Below are 12,727 nucleotides of genomic sequence, written 5' to 3' on the forward strand. Positions count from 1 at the left end.
TGATTAGTAATAAGGATGATAACAACATCTGTCATTTGTTGAGCATATGCTATGGTTAGGCACTGTGCTAAAGTACTTTTTCCATCATGATTCTCATTTTCAAAAGAGAAAACTGAGGTTTAGAAAAATCAAACAGTGTCTGAGTGCCTAAAGAATCTAAACAATCTTCACTCAATGACGACAGAGAAATGTGCAAAAGTAGAGGGGCCAAATTGAAATTTAACCAGCTATTGTCCTACCAGAAATGTTATAAGGTAGGTATTTAGATAGTTAAAAACATGTAGTTATCATTGAAATCTGTCCTTACCAAAGCCATGCCTCTTGCCATTATTTTTGGCTAACAGAAAGCTGGCTGTGGGAAATGGATGTTTTTGTTTTGAAAAATCAAATGCAATAGATTAAAAAAAAAACCACACCACCACAAAGTTTGTTTATATCTTTATTTCACTCAAATTGAATAGATGAAATGGGATCTGGTCGTTTTCATATTGTTTATGTTCTGCTTTGCTTCTTGGTTCTGGGGCAGGATTCCTGGTTCTGCTTGAATTTGTTTCCCTCTCAAGTATCATTTGCGAGATTACTGTGGAAATTAATAAATAGAAAGTATTTCTATTCAGTAAGCATTGTAATTGTCCTAATATAACATAATACAGTGCTATTTTATTAGCATTATAAAATACCTTTCACATGTGTGTCGCCTGAATCTCAGCCCACTTTGTTGTTCTTTTTCAGTATGGAGGGAAGGAAAGTGATTTACATAAGTAACCACTGTAATATTTTAAATGAAGGGTCATTTGAAGGTCTCACTTCTTTTCATCTCATTTAATATAAGGGCAAAGTTAGATGCTTGATCTGTTTCATTTATGTGTAATAAAAGAGCCTGTGTAAATAAAGTACATGAAATCAAAGTAAAGTTGTTCTTTCTCAATGAAACTATTATATAAATGACATCTGTGTGTGGATATGTGTGTGTGCACGCGAGCATGTGTGCGCATGTGTGCTTGGACAGGGATTGCATAGAGGACTGAGGAATACTTCACGAATTTGCATGTCATCCTTATTAGCAAGGGGCATGCTAATCTCCTCTGTATTGTTCCAATTTTTAGTATATGTGCTTCCCAAGTGAGCATGAGAGTAATATTTTATCCTCTGATAGGCAGCTTCTGATTTTTGTTTCAGCCATTATATCACACAATATTAGGTGAGGTTACTCAGTCCGAACTAGCAGTCTGTAGCTATTTAGTTACCTATCGCTGTTTAACAAATTACCTGCAAACTTTGTGGCTTAGAAGAATAACCTTTTCTTATTTCCTATGATTATGTGTATTAACTAGGTCTCAAGTGGATGGTACTTTTGCTGGTTCTGCTTGGGGATGCTCATGTGGCTTTAGTCAGGTAGTGGTTTAACTAGGTGCCCCTGATGGCTTCATCATGTGGCTGGTGGCTTGGGGGAAACAACCAGAAGGTTGGGCTCAGCTGTTGGCTGGGGTGACTTGGCCTTGTGGTCTCCTGTGTAGGGTCAGGGCTAATCCCTGTCACTGTGGCCTCTCTAGCAAGGTAGCTAGATTCTTATAAGGTAGCTACATTCTTACATTCTTACAAGGTAGCTAGATTCTTACAGCTCAGGATACTCAAAGGATAGAAGCAAAAGCTATCAAGCTTGCTTAGGGCTTAGGCCTAAGACAGGCATTGTGTTAGTGCAAGTGAATTATGGGGCAAATCTTGATTCATTATAGGAGTGAATCTCATATGCATATGAGTACTAGGCAGCTTTATTTGTTGAAAGCCATCGTTGGAGACCAGCTTACCTCAGTTACTACTTTTTTTGGAGTAACCCTTCTCCCTTTGAGAACCTAAGAACTATGGACCCTCTCCTTAGCAATAGGCATGTGAACACAGTTGCCTGCATAAGGTTACACACAGTTCTAGAAAAATTTCATAAGATTCCTAGCTGGACAACCCATGATTATCCAAGTACCCTTGGTTTAACTCAGAGTTTAGGAATTTACTGACTCTAAGGTCAGTGATTTAAATGGTTAATTATTTTAAAATAACTGAATAAAATCCTAGTCTATAATTGTTTTAATCTCTGAGAATGACCAATGTGTTATTTCCTGGTTTTATTTTATTTTTTTTTGCTGTTCTAAAAACAGTGATTTTCTTGTACACAGCTTTTGTACTTGTCTATCTCCTGACCATAAATTCCTGGAAATATACTTCATGACTCAAAGGAATAGACATTTTTAAGGATTTTTGTAGATATTGACTAATTATATCTTGTTTTCTTATTAAGAACTAATTTTTAAAAATTGCATTATTGAGTACATATAAAATAATGTACTGTGTATATGTAAGTTATGAAACAAAAATAAAAGAAAATCCCTTGAATTCATCTTAGCTTAAACATCAACATTAGTAATAGCATTGTATGTACTTTTACTCTTTCTCAAACCCCTGCCACTCCTCCAGAGATAACTGCTATCCTGAATTTTGTGTTTTGTCCCCTTGCTTAAAAAAAAAAAAGTTTAATCACATATGTGTGTATCTCTAAACAGTATTTTGTTTAGTTTTATGGTTTTCATTTGGACTATAGGATCATGGTGTTCTATGGTATATGGTCCTTTCTGACTTACTTATTGTACTAAATATTATGTTTCCATAGTATTTGTCTATATAGTTGCTCTGCAAAATTTAAAAAAAATTATTTTAACTTTTAATACTTTGTGAGACTATATCCCAGAATTCTGTGATTCCTTCTGCATTTATTGATTGTAATTCCTCTAAAGTAAAATCTTATCCTCATCATATATTAGACTACTCAGGAGTACCGTTTAGAAGCTTTAACTTTTAGAAGTATTCTAAATACATCTTTGTATTAGAAGTTCCTGGGTGTATACGCATTTAGGATTTTTATGTCTTTTTGAAAAATTGGTACCTTTATAATTATAAAACATTCTTCTTTATTTCTAGATAATCTGTATTGATAATTACTTTGTTTAGCATTAACATATTCACACCAGCTTTCTTATGCTTAGTGCTTGTCTCATATTATTTTCCACCCATTTTACTTTTAGCCTGTCTTGTCTTTATATTAAAGCATGTTTTTTTTTTATAAACAAATGGGTCCCTACCCTACAACATTGTATATCAACTATAATTTTTAAAAAATGTTAAAAAAGAAGTTCCCGTCGTGGCGCAGTGGTTAACGAATCCGACTAGGAACCATGAGGTTGCGGGTTCGATCCCTGCCCTTGCTCAGTGGGTTAAGGATCCAGTGTTGCTGTGAGCTGTGGTGTAGGTTGCAGACATGGCTCAGATCCCGCGTTGCTGTGGCTCTGGCGTAGGCCGATGGCTATGGCTCTGATTCGACCCCTAGCCTGGGAACCTCCATATGCCACGGGAGTGGCCCAAGAAATAGCAAAAAAAGACCAAAAAAAAAAAAGTTAAAAAAAGTGGGTCCCGGGCCACTTTTAAAATTGAGCCAAATTGATCATCTGAGCCTTTTACATACAATGTCTAGTCCATTTAAATTTAATGTAAATATTGATATGACTGGGCTAGACTCTACCATCTTGCCTTTTTTTTTCTTTTCTTTGTTTTCTTTGTTTCTGTGTTCTTCTTTTCCTGTTTTCTTTTGGTTGAGTAATTTTTAGTATTTCGTTTTTTTCCTCTGTTAACATTTTGTAATATTTTTATTTATTATGGTTTTTTTTTGTGGTTGCTCTAGAGAATACATATGCATCAGATTACATGTACCATAGTCTAATTAGGATAATAATATATCACTTCACAAACAATACAACGTTCTTTTAGTGGTACAAATCCATTATTTCCTTCCCACTCTTTGAACTCTTAGCATATATTTTTATGTTGAAATTGTGTTGTAAACTCCATGGTACATCATCATTATTTATTTTTGCTTGAAGTAGTCAGTTGTCTTTTAAAGAAATTTACACACACACACACACACACAAACTCCTAATAGTGTTAAATCTTTTTTTTTTTTTTTTTTCCTAGTTGGGAGTTCCTGTGCCTCAGCGGTAACAAACCTGATCTGAGCATGCAGGTTTGATCCCAGTCCCTGCTCAGTGGGTTAAGGATCTGGCATTGCCATGAGGTGTGGTGTAGGTTGAAAATTCAGCTCGGATCTGGTGTTGCTGTGGCTGTGGTGTAGGCTGGCAGATGCAGCTCCGATTAGACTCCTAGCCTGCGAACTGCCACATGCCACATGAAAGTGGCCCTAAAAAATAGAAAAAAAAAATTACTGAACTAGTTCCTCTTTCTAGAACTCTTTATTCCTAATATCAAGCTTCTGCTAGTATTATTTCCCTTTAGCCCAAAGAGTGCCCTTTAGTATATTTATAGTTAGTTCTGCTGGTGATGAGTCTTTATTTCCCCTTTATTTTTGAAGGATATTTTCTTTGCATAGAGAATCTGTGTTGAATGTATTTTCCTTCAGTGATTTAAAAATGTTATTCTGTTGTCTTTTTGACTTCCATTGTTTCTGGTGAGAAGTTTTATGATTGTTCCTTTGCATGTAGCTTGTCTCTTTTCTTCCTGCCTGTTTATTTATCTGTTTTTTTTTTTTTTGTCTTTTTGCCTTTTCTAGGGCCACTCCCACGGCATATGGAGGTTCCCAGGCTAGGGGTCTAATCAGAGCTATAAGCCACAGGCCTACACCAGAGCCACAGCAACATGGGATCCGAGCTGCATCTGCAACCTACACCACAGCTCACAGCGATGCCTGATCCTTAACCTATTAAATGAGGCCAGGGATCGAACCTGCAACCTCATGGTTCCTAGTCGGATTCATTAACCACTTTGCCACTATCAGAACTCCTATTTATCTTTGATTTTAAGCAATTTGACCATGATGTACTTAAGTGTGATATTCTTTATATTTATGCTTTTTAGGCTTTGCTGACCTTCTTGGGTTATTGGGTCGATGCCACTTGGAAAATTTTTAGTCATAGCTTCAGATATTTCTCTGTCCTGTTATCTCTTCTACTTCTGGGACTGCTGTTATATGCATTTGGTATTATCCTATAGATATGGAGAGCTTTGTTCCATTTTTAGTCATTCATTTCCTCTCTGTGTTTCAGTTTGGATAATTTAGTATGATTATTATTAAGTTTACTGATCCTTTCTTTTGTTGTCTCCTGTTTGCTCTGAAGCCCATTTAATGTATTTTCATTTTTGCTACTATATTTTTAATTTAAAGTATTTCCGTTTGGTTCATATTTGAAGATTTTCTCTGCTGAAATTTGCCATGTTTTCCCATATTTTTATGAAAATTTCTACCTTTCCCATTAGTTGTATAAAATAATTACTCTAGTTAATTTAAAATTCTTATCTGATAATTCCAACATCTGAGCCATTAGCAGTCTGCTTCTGTTTACTGTTCCTTCTCTTGTTTGTAAAGAATATTTTTTTCTTTTTCATATGTCTCATAATTATTTATTGTATGCTAAACATTATGTTTGGAATATGGACAAGATTGAAGAAAATATTTGCCACTAAAAAGGGACACCTTCATTGTTAATCCATTCCAAAAGCAAAAGGTTGCATCCGTTAACCCCAAGCTCCCAATTCCTCCCACTCCATCCCCCTCCCTCCAGACAACCATAAGTCTATTCTCCAAGTCCATGATTTTCTTTTCTGTGGAAAGGTTCATTTGTGCTGTATATTAGATACCAGATATGAGTGATATCGTATGGTATTTGTATTTGTCTTTCTGACTTCACTCAGTATGAGAGTCTCTAGTTCCATCCATGTTGCTGCAAATGGCATTATTTTGTTCTTTTTTATGACTGAGTAGTATTCCATTGTGCATATATACCACATCTTCCTAATCCAATCATCTGCCGATGAGATCCTGCTGTGTAGCAGCACTAAGAACTATGTCTAGATACTTACAATGGAGAACAACAATGGGAGAAAAAATTATGTATACATGTATGTGTAACTGGGTCCCCATGCTGTACAGTGGGGGAAAAAAAGTGTGTTGGGAGAAATAACAATAAAAAATAAAAATAAAAAAGGGACACACTCTTCTTCTTCTATTTTTTTGTTTGTTTTTTAGGGCTCTACCTGCAGCATACAGAAGTTTCCAGGCTAGGAGTCAATCGGAGTTACAGCTGCCAGCCTCCACCACAGCCACAGTCACAGCAACACTGAATCAGAGCCATATCTGTGACCTACAACATAACTCACTGCAATGCCAGGTTCTTAACCCACTGACTGAGGCCATGGATCGAACCTGCATCCTCATGGATCCCAGGCGGGTTGGTTAACCACTGAGCCATGAGGGGAATTCCCTCTTTCTTCTTACGTTTACTACAGTGTCATTGGTAATTGAGTTGGGGCTGGGTTTTCTTGCAGCAGTAGATACAATTCACTCCTGGCTTTAGATTTTTGTTTTTCAGGGTCACACCCATGGCACATGGAAGTTCCCAGGCTAGTGGTCGAATTGGAGCTATAGCTGCTGGTCTACACCACAGCCATAGGAATACCCGATCCAAGCTACATCTTCAGCCTACACCACAGCTTGTTTCAATGCCGGATCCTTAATCCACTGAGTGAGGCCAGGGATCAAATGCACATCCTCATGGATACTAGTTGGGTTTTTGTTTTTTGTTTTTTGTCTTTTTGCCCTTTCTTGGGCCACTCCTGTGGCATATGGAGGTTCCCAGGCTAGGGGTCGAATTGGAGCTGTAGCCGCCGGCCTACGCCACAGCCACAGCAACAGCAACGAGGGATCTGAGCCGCGTCTGCGACCTACGCCACAACTCACGGCAACGCCAGATCATTAACCCACTGAGCAAGGGCAGGGACCGAACCCGCCACCTCATGGTTCCTAGTCGGATTCGTTAACGACTGCGCCACGACGGGAACTCCACTAGTTGGGTTCTTAATCTGCTGAGCCACGACAGGAACTCCTGAATTTAGATATTTTGATGATGGTATTAGGATTGCCATTCAGCAGAGCTTGGGATCTGAATACCAGCAAAACTCCAGCTATCTCTTAGTGTTATTTATTGTTCAACTGTCAGCTTTTGGAATCATGGGGAAACTTGTCTCTCTGTCTCCCCCTCCATCCCTCTGTCCTTCCTTCCCTCTCCCTCTCTTTTTTCTTTCTCCTCCTTCTTTTTTTCTTTTTTACAGCCTGGTCTCCCCCTTATTGGTTTACTGGGAGATTTCAACCCCTACCTTTATTTCTCTGTATCCCTGAGATCTTCCTCTGTCTTCCTGCCCTGCCCCATGCCTTGGAGGACTGGTGCAGTGCTCAAGAGAAGATCCACTATACCTTTGAAGGATTTCTCTTAGGTCTCTTACCCTGCTCATTGTTTGGTGGCTACTGCCTTGCACCAGGTGATAGCTCTATGCATCCAGATAGGCAGAGGAGGTTCTCTTAGTTTTCTTGTTCTCTTCCTAGCCTTCAGCATGCTTCTGCTTTACATTAAGGGAGGACCTATGTACCTGAGGGTATGGAAGTCTTCTAGATCTCCAGCTCTGCCCAAAGTCTTTGGAGCTCTTGCTGAGGAAGCTCCTGCAGGAAGGAGTCAATGAGTGAAATCAGACTTGCTCAATGAATGGGGCCTCACTGGATTCTAATTCATCTCTTGTCAATGGACGTACTTTTAAGTTGGCTTTTGTTGTCTTTGCTGTGACTGTCTTTGATAGTTTCCTTGCTTTCCAGTAGAACAAAAAGATGCCCAGACTCCTCTTGAACACTTCCTTAGCCAGACTCAGGACCAGTCATTTCCCCCAAGGATACCTATTTCTTCTTAACAGGATATGATATGATTCTAATATGACAACCTAACTTCATTATTTTCACTGTAATTTCCACCTCCAGAACTTTTGTGTCTTTCTCCAATCTCAGAACCACCCTTGACACTGTATTGAATAGCAAAAGGGAGAAGCAATGACTGGTGATCAGATTTCAAACTTTTTTTCTGTCATACTTCACGAGGCCTCTAAACACTGAATGTTGTTTTTAAACTCTGAGTACAGCTTTGAAACTGGTGAAGTGATTTATATTGCCTCTCCTTTGTACAGAGGAATTTATTGAGAAGCAACATCAACTCAAACTTCTCTTTTTGGTTTTTTAAGAGGCCCTGGCCATTCCAATCACCCTCATAAATCACTTCTAAATTTTGTCATTAAGAAAATTATTAATTAAATGTTTAATATATTGGCTGGCTTAGTAGTTATAGGTTAAATTTATAGTATAGTATAACTGTCTTGCTTATGTTCTTTCTGTTTGTGGGCTTTATACTACATGTATAATCACTACGTGTGCGGAAATAGTTATTTTACATTACATCACATCTACATTATTGTAGATGTTTATAGCTACATCTTGGCTTTTTTTACTCATAAAATGCACACTATGGTTTTGATGTGAAACGAAATCTCCAGGTTTAACATAATTTCTTTGGGACTGCTTAGTGATTGTTTTTAGGGTGTTATAGTTTAAACTGGGGGCTGTCTACAGTCCTAAGTGTTTGTATCAGAATTTGTTGTGCTACTTAACTGCTGGTAACTATTACTTAGATCTCGACCATGGATTTAGGTTTTTGAGGCTTTGGAGTTCTCTTTGCTTACATCTCCTTTATTTGTGTGACGATTTAAGACTGATTTCTGCAGTGGTGGACTACCTTGGAACAAGCATATTACTTGGAATTATAAGACTTAGATTTTATTTTATTATTATTTTTTAAGTGTCATACCTGTGGCATATGGAAGTTCCTAGGCTAGGGATTGAATTGGAGCTGCAGCTACCAGCCTAAGCCACGGTCACAGCAATGCCAGATCTGAGCCGCATCTGTGACCTACACTGCACCTCAAGGCCATGCCAGATCCTTAACACACTGAGCGGGGCCAGGGATTGAACTTGTGACCTCATGGGTACTAGTCTGGTTCATTTCTGCTGAGCCACAATGGGAATTTCCAAGATTTAGATTTTAGAATCTTAGTTCTTCTCCTTAGTTCTTATTTGTCCCATTGAGATGACAGTGACTTCCTTACAAGTTAATTGCAGAGTCCTAAGGTAATGACAGTTGTGAAAACCCCAGGTACACGGTAGTTGATCAGTTAATTGTGAATCAAAGAGTCAGTGCCTTTTTCTCTTCCCCCTTAAAAAAAAGATTAAAAAATAATCTAGATATGTTGTTTCATGAATTAACAGCTTTTTAAAAGGGTTTTCTCCTAAGTGGTCTGTTCATGGCAAGCCTCTTAACTAGATTTTAACCAGAAAGTTATTGAAATTCCAGAAGTACTTCCAGCTATACAATCTTGTCCTGAGGAATTTAAAGCCATTTAAGCTAAGCCATTTATTTTTTCCAATGAGGAAACTGAGATAAAGAGATCTTAAGTGACACCTTTCCTGTTCCACAGAGGGAGGTGGTTCCCCTCATCTCCCTAAGGGAACAGGAATCCAGGTAGAAGATACAAAGGAGCATCAGCATTACCAACAGCACTGCCCTGTGATGGCTCTGATCAAGTACTCAAGTGGAGGAAGTCTAACGCTCATGCATGTAGTGTGCTTTCTAGACAAATGCAATAGCAGTGATAGAATTCTAAGGCCCCTGACATAGCTAAGGAACACCATTTTTACGGGGGGTAGTTTTCTCTGGTTCTTTCCACTGCCTGAGACCATTTATCTCTGATACCCCGATGAGGGTGTTGTATTTAGATAACTAAACTGAGAAAATTTAAAACAGAAAGCAAGATCCTATTTCATGATGTGTATTCACACTCACAAGAGTGGTGGGTAAGTTTCCACATTGAGACGTGACTTTGACAAAGAGCAGGGCCCAGGAAGAGAAGTGGCTCAGGCCTTAGGGTGGGAACTTCTGTATTGTTACCACAGACCCCTGACACCCCGATGAGACAGACAGAGGATTTTCACACTCTTTTTTTTTTTTTTTTTGGCTTTTTAGGACCGCACCTGCAGCGTGTGGAGGTTCCCAGGCTAGGGACTGAATTGGAGCTGTAGCTGTTGGCCTACACCACAGCCACAGCAACGCGGGATTCGAGCCTTGTCTGTGATCGATACCACAGCTCACGGCAATGCTGGATTCTTAACCCACTGAGTGAGGCCAGGAATCGAACCCGAAACCTCATGGTTACTAGTTGGATTCGAATCTGCTGCACTAAAACGGGAACTCCTCACACTCATTTTTTAAAACCTTTTGTATTTGTTTGTGTGTCTTAGTTTCTTTGAAATAGGTTTCAGTTTATGAAAATATTTGTACTCACAAAACTGGAATTCTTCCCATTTATGCAGCTACCTCTTGTTCAGACAGTTGGATCTTTTGTGGTTTGGTTATTATATCTTCTAAATAAAATTGATAATAGTATAATCAGTATCAAACATTTAGTACATTTAGTGTATGCCTAGCACTGTGCTCCAGATGAGATTTTCCCACTTAATTGTAATTGTGCTAGTATATTTTTCTGTATTTTAAGTAATGATGAAATGCTAACTCATACATCAGTCACATCCTAGTTTGTAGATGAAGTCTCTAAGAGTAATTGTAAATTGGTTTTCCTTTTGGATATTTATTAAAAAATTGGAAAAGCCTGAGTTGTTTTGAATAGATTGCTGTGAATATCCAGAGTGTGTTGATGGGTCATGACTTGGAGAGAACTGAATATTGGAGAAAAACTAAATGTGTTTTGGTGACCATGCCTTTTGGACATGACCGGATTAGACATCTTCATGACTTATTCGTCTCTTTATAAAGTTCCTTATGTTTTCTTCTCGTATATAATAGGTTCCAGGTTTGATAGCCATGGGGACACTGTGAAGACTGAAATCACGTGTGTTCTATCACTTTTAAGACAGCCCTTTCTTTAATTTCATAAGACAGGCTTGAAAACCAGAAGTAACCCAACTCCAAAATTGGCAGTAAATCCTCCGACAGGGAAAAGGTGACGTACTGTGTAATAAATTCCTTTGTTGAAAAAGAGATGTTGCAATCCTGGAAACTGAAGTACCAAATGTTTCCTTTTAAATTTGGAAAGGCCTTTCCTCATTACTTATCTGTCCCTGTGGACTTCTAACAGGGGATGTGTTGAAAGATTTTTCAGATGCCCACTAGCCACAGTAAGAGTGAATGGCAGCATTTATAAGATGACATAAATACTTCAAAATCATCAGTAATCCTTGGAGATGTGTGGGGTACCAGGGGTAACTGAATATGAGCTTTTGTTGCTGCTGATCTTGCTCTGGGATGCAGGCTGCCTGGGAATGTGGTAGTTATGTCTCTCCTGTGAATGCAGCTTCCCTCTTCCCTCTGGGGCTCTTTGTATCAGAGCTGAGGTTAGAGTAGTTTAGAAGAAATAGTCTCCAGGAGAGAAAGATTTGTGAGATTGGGAATTATACTTAAAAATCCTAATCTCATTTCGAGGTCTTCTGGAGGAATAATATCCTGATCCTCTACCATTTACTTATTAATTTTTTTGTCTTTTTTTTTTTTTTAAGGTCGCACCCTCATCATATGGAAGCTCCCAGGCTAGGGGTCGAATCGGAGCTGTAGTGCCAGCCTACACTATAGCTCATGGCAACGCCGGATCCTTAACCCACCAAGCGAGACCAGGGATTGAACCCATGTCCTCATGGATACTAGGCAGGTTTGTTTCTACTGAGCTGTAAGGAGAACTCCCTAATCCTCTACCATTTAATAAAACCCTACATTTGAACACTACATTAAAATCCTATCTTTGAACACTGCATTAAAAACCTGACACATAATGGTCTTTTAATTTTCATTTTGTAACTATCTGGCCCATACCCCCTTCCCCCCACTGCTGCCACCACTAAATAAGACAAAGATAAAACAAAAATTATCTTGAGATGCAGTGAAGATAGATCTTAAATGTCAGCCAAGAGTCAGTAAATTTTTGTGTTTCTCTGTCCTTATTGCAAATGCTTTTCAATTTACTACTTACCTTTTGATTTGACAACATGATTTTATTGGGTTCTTATATTACATATTTTTAACTGTCTTAATTTGAAAGATGTGTCTATTGCTGATGCTGAAGTGAAAATACCAAATGTGTAACTGAGGTCAGAGGAAACAAAACACCTGTAGCAATAGTTCATGAACTCAGATACAGGGAAGTGATGTGTATGGGACTAAATCCCATTGTCCCTGCCTTGTCCTTTGCTATTTTACCTGAAGAGGGAGTATTGTGAATGCAGGCATGTAAATAACATTGATGTCAGGCAATGAACCTGTTGGAAAAAAAGATAGCTGTTTATTACAGAAATTGGAAAAAAGTAGCAAAAGAAATACATGACAGACAAAAATGATGCGTAACCCATAATCCCTGGATAACCACAGTTAAAATGTTTCCTACTAGATTAAGTGAAGTCCCCCCCAACCCCCATATGCATCATATGGAAGTTCCTGGGCCAGGGCTCAAATCTGAGCCTCAGCTGAGACCTCCTCCATCATAGCTGCTGCAGTGCCAGATCCTCAACCCACTGCACTGGGTTAGGGATTAAACCCGCATCTTATCTCCTCAGGGATCCAAGATCTGCAGAGACAATACCGGATACTTAACCCACTGTGCCACAGGGGTAGCTTCCTGAATGAAGCCTTTATCATATTATTTGTTTTGTTTTGAAATGAAAGGTTTAGGCAAGTGATCATTTTGACCCTATGTTTGGGCTCAGCTTTCTTGGAAGCAACAGGCTTCAGAATTGCAAATC

The 12,727-nt window shown here is 38.6% G+C and overlaps 1 protein-coding gene and 1 non-coding gene across 7 annotated transcripts in view; one reads left to right on the forward strand and one right to left on the reverse strand.

The window, feature by feature from the left end:
• TASP1 (taspase 1) overlaps positions 1-12,727 on the forward strand; it is a 252,935-nt gene that overhangs the window by 123,620 nt on the left and 116,588 nt on the right. The window lies entirely within an intron of this gene.
• On the reverse strand, positions 1,021-1,130 carry LOC125123762 (U6 spliceosomal RNA). The gene has a single exon (XR_007134147.1). It is a non-coding gene; the product is annotated as a U6 spliceosomal RNA (small nuclear RNA).

This window comes from Phacochoerus africanus, chromosome 3 (assembly GCF_016906955.1).
Source record: "Phacochoerus africanus isolate WHEZ1 chromosome 3, ROS_Pafr_v1, whole genome shotgun sequence".
Lineage (NCBI taxonomy): Eukaryota > Metazoa > Chordata > Mammalia > Artiodactyla > Suidae > Phacochoerus > Phacochoerus africanus.